The 5,000-nt window shown below is 33.9% G+C and overlaps 1 pseudogene; it reads right to left on the reverse strand.

Annotated features, from left to right (window-relative positions):
- Positions 1 to 583: 583 nt before the first annotated feature.
- Positions 584 to 3,715, reverse strand: LOC125199713 (annotated as a pseudogene).
- Between the last annotated feature and the right edge of the window lie 1,285 nt (positions 3,716 to 5,000).

Raw genomic sequence — 5,000 nt, forward strand, 5'->3', positions numbered from 1 at the left:
GGGGCTGTGGAAGCTGCTGCTTCACCTAATGTATACTCATCAGAAACTGCTTTTGCAGATACCGGTACGCTATTTGATTTTGAAGTTTTCATGATCCATGCTGACCAAAATGGGAACCATATTTTGTTCTGATGATGGTAGTATAGTCTGCTCGATTCTTTGCATTCTCTTCATGTAAATTAAGCACCAGGTTTTCTGTATAGTAGGAATTTTGTCCATCCCACTTTAGTTTTATTTTAATATAGAATTGTAGTCAACTGTTTTTATCTTGTGAGATCAATCTTGAAATGAAGTTGGAAGGAATTAGGGTATTCTTGGGCAGTTTCTTGGAAATTCATGGATATCAAGAGCTTGCTATAATGTCTGTGTGCCCCTTACAAGTTTATTTTGCAAAGTAATATTATCATTTAATCATAATTTGTATTATATCAGAGCTTTATCTATCAGCATATTTGGATTTTTCTTTGTTATCCCACTAGGTTTATAGCTTTCAAATTTATGTTGGAAAATTTACTTAATGCTCTATCTTACAGAGCAAAAAGTAGGCATGAAAATTCAAAGCTTTAATTGCATAATTGCAAACAGTTGTTGATGGTGAAAACAGTGTCTTAAAGCGTAGTGGTAATAAACAGAAAGCATCACCACGAATTTTAGGAGACACTGAAATAAACGACAGCTCACTGAAGGCAGGCCATTTTATAGCTAACATGGAACCATTATACAAACATGTCAACACAACACGGAAGGCAATTCCTTCATGCATCATATGAAGGCTTTGTTGATCTCAGGCAGTGTAGAATTGTGGGTGATGTACTCATCAACCTTGATTTCCTGAAAGAAGAGGCAAGCAGAATGTGGGAAGGAGCTGACATAGATTAAATTATCTGACAGATTAAGGAGAAGGAGAATGCACTCACTTTCTTTAGATACTTTCGACAAGCAAAGGTACTTGTGAGCGGCTTTGAAACCACCAAATGCTGTGCCCTTCCAGACACGGCCAGTCACCAGCTGAAAAGGACGTGTGGAGATCTCTTGACCAGAAGCTGCAACGCCCACAATAACTGATGTTCCCCAACCCTAAAAGGTTTGTACAGAACGATCAGTAATTGCATCTTTATATGATAACATATAATTTTGTGGCGTTATAATACCTGATTACCTACCTTATGACAGCATTCTAAAGCAGCCCTCATTACATCCAACATTGCCAATGCATTCAAAACTATAGTCAACACCGCCATCTTTTAAAGATCCACAATGACCTGCTGGATTGGTTTCTCGGATCCTTTGGATTGATGAATTCAGTAAACCCAAAGTCCTTTGCTGTGCACCAAAACCAGAAATTTTGGGAATTAAAAAGATATCACTTCTGTTAATACTGCTTAGTTGCTATATAATTATTGGAACCCGGGAAACAAATGGCATGACCCCTCAGTGATATTTCTTTTGTAATCAAGAGCTATGAGACGTTTTCCAAAAAAAAGTAGATCAGTAATAACAAAGTCACATTTGTATCATTTTTATAACCCTTCACTTTAAAAAAGAAGTCCCTAGGACATCATTAATTTTCTTCAAGCACATGAAACATATAGTTGATTTTACTACGTGGAAGCTACGTAGGCAAAAAAACCTTTCATATTCCATATTTTGCAAAAAAACAGCCACCCCCAAAAACCCCAAAAAGACACTAAAAGAACAGGTAGAATATTTATTTTTTTGGAATTTTCCCCAACAAAAAAAGGGGACATTAGATAAAATTGAAAAGGAGGTTGGTTCATGTCCAGAATGTCTCTAGATAAATTTTGCTTATGGAAAGAGAAAACCAGAAGTCAAATTTTTACATGAGCTCTTTACATACCACAGTCCATGGCATAAAAAACTCTTAGCACTAAAAGAATATCATGCCCCAAAAAATTTACTAATTAATTGCACAAGAAAGTAGGGGTGAAAAAGGTGAAGTACCTCTATCAAATTTTTTGGTGTCAATATCTATCCCAATGATGCGGAAGCTCCAGAAGTTTTTGCACCCTCAGCCACCTGAACCCAGAAGTATTAAACATTTTCCTCTGTATGATACAAGAAGTAAAATCATACTATAGAAAACTCACAGAAAAGTCCAACAGTGCCGAGACCAAAACGGCAACTATGGAACCTTGTTCTACTTTTGCAGTATTCCAAACAGCTCCAAGACCTATATGAAATTAATTATACACAAGGATTAAAAAATTTGATGGTTGTTTATTCACCATAAAAAATTGTTAAAAGTTCCACAGAAGAAAGTTTTTTTGAGTTGTAAATAAATCAATTAGTGCACGATAAACCCCGGGGCTTCAGACACTTTAAATCAATAAGTCAGAGTTGACGGGATACTAAATTTATCCATGCAATGGGCTGCAAAAACTGGGGGTTGTAAAGCCCCAAAGATTTCTGGTGTTCTAAATCCTGATTGTTTACGTTGAACTGTAGGGAGGGATGAAGAAATGAACTAGATCCATTTGGAATTTCGGGTGTTCATAGACAACGGAATTTAGCAAAAGACAACAAGATAACTTATTCATATTAAAACCAGGGGTATGTAAAGATCCTTGCCTGTTGGAACACCACAACCGAGCAGACACATTTCTCCAATGGTGCTACAGGGTCCCAAACTTGGCAAATTTTTAAAATGGCCCAAAAGGGACTGACTAAATGTTGATGTGCCCATGAAATGATAGATAGGCTTTTCATTGATGGAAAAAACGGGTTTTACGGTCAGTCAACATAATTTCCCAAATCCCGTAGCTACCCTGACTTTCCCACAGAGATTTGTCTTACCAGATTTTCAAAACTTGCATTCCTTTCACTCAGCTTGATAACAGGGGATAACATGATCGCCCGTTGAACTTCTGTCACACCTTCACCAACACTCTCAACTATCCTGAGATCCCAACAGGAACATTTATCTGATGCTTAGTCAATATTCAAAAAACTAATTTCCCCCTTTTAAAATTTTTGCATTTAACATACCCCAGCTTCATGACCAAGGGGTGCATGGGAATAGACCTTCAGGATCCTGCAACAAAGATAATCAAGAAAATCAGATTGGCTATAGATAGGGGATTATGCTGGTCACTTTTTTTCCCCACTATTTACTTTTTCCCTCCATTTACAGCTTTATTGCATTAGATATGGTGCATTCAAACACCAAAACACCCAAACAAAGAGAAGACAAACAATACCCATTATAATCAATCAAGCACGTCCCGAAATTTAAAAAATTCAGCTTCCTCTTTTCTTCAAAAAAAAAATATGCATTCCACATTTCCGATCAAAAGAACAAACTCCTTATGAATCTTCGCAAAATGATTAATTTAAATTTACCATCATTTGCTAACATGTTTGCAAAAATTCGTACACATGCAGGACATTACCTTGCCGCTCCAGGTGTAGGCATCCGTATGAAAGAGCGGTGAAGAGGATTTTTATCCTAACCTCTCCCGGGTTGCCGGGGGGCGACCTGCACCTCTTCGATCACCAGAGGTTTATTTGGTTCCCAGGCCACCGCCCGCTAATCAAAAAATTTAAGGGAAAAAATAATCAACAAAAAAACTCAATTGATTGGCAGAAAACGGTAAGACGCATAAAAATGAAAAAAGGGTCGATACCTTTGCAAGTAATGACTTGACCTTGAGTAGCCATTGATGGATAGAATAGAAGGAAAGAGATCTACAGAGAGCGAGAGTGACGGGGGAGGCGCCCTTCCAAATGAATAATTATATTTTATTTAGAAATCTAAATTATCCAATAAAAATAGGCCCATGGTGCAGTCCCAAAATCACTCGACTACTATTCTAGATAAATAATTTAATATATAAATTTTTTTTTTTTTAAACAAAAAAGATTATCTACCATGCATCTCAATAATATGCTTATTATCATTAATGGAAATAAGATGAAAAAGTATAAAAAAAAATTAAGTACAAACATTAGTTTGTTTGCTTCTGATTACCAAGTAAGAATACCAAATCACTGAAAGTAGTTGGGGACAAGTAAAGTAAAATAAAAAAATTCGAACTATGATAATCTTTTCGATTAATATGTGTATGAAACTAAATGTTACAAAAATAATTTATCATCGAAAAAAAATTATCCAGGATGGATGAAGTGCTGTATTAATCTACTCCATTGAATTCACTTATATCCCATTATATACTTGACAAAAATAAGAAAAACTTGGTGGGCCTCTCAAAGCCTGTCTTGCCTCGTTCAATAGTTCCACTTTTTGCTATTGGGCTGATGATATTTATACAACAGTACTTGGGTTTAAACATTGTGTGGGACTTTAGCATGAATTTTCATACCCATCCTAAATTAAGTGAACTGCGTAAACATAAACGGTATCTGATCTTTCACTTTCACACGTAAATGATATCTGATCTTTATTTTATATCGTTTTTGGTACCCAGTGACAAAAATAACCCTAGGTACCAAATATGTGATTTTTTTTTTCATGAAGGATATTTTTGAAAATTTCAATTAAATAGTACCAAATATGTGATATTTTTTCTTCCTTTCTCATTTCTTTTTTTCTTCTTTAATTTCTTCTTCTTTATTTTTTCTTCATTTTCTTCTTTCTTTTTAGTATTTTATCTTTCAATTTTTTTCATTTTTCTCCTTAGTTTATGTTTCTTCTTCCTTCTTTTTTTTTTCTTCTTTCTTTTTAATGTTTTGTACATACATCTAATTGCATTCATAATATAAATATAAAATACCTAATTAAATTAATTAAATCAATTAAATATTTTTTATTAAATTATTTTATACTCATTTTAAGGTTGAAACACCTAACTAAAATATTCAACTTTTTATATCATTATGGATACAATTCACAATGTTAAATTTTTATTTATTAAGGCTATATAGATTAGTTACAAATTTTTAATATAAAATAATAATAATAATAATAATAATAATAATAATAATAATAATAATTGTTATTATTACATAATATTATGTGATTC

The sequence above is a fragment of the Salvia hispanica genome, unplaced genomic scaffold, assembly GCF_023119035.1.
Source record: "Salvia hispanica cultivar TCC Black 2014 unplaced genomic scaffold, UniMelb_Shisp_WGS_1.0 HiC_scaffold_645, whole genome shotgun sequence".
In the NCBI taxonomy this organism is placed as follows: Eukaryota; Viridiplantae; Streptophyta; class Magnoliopsida; order Lamiales; family Lamiaceae; genus Salvia; species Salvia hispanica.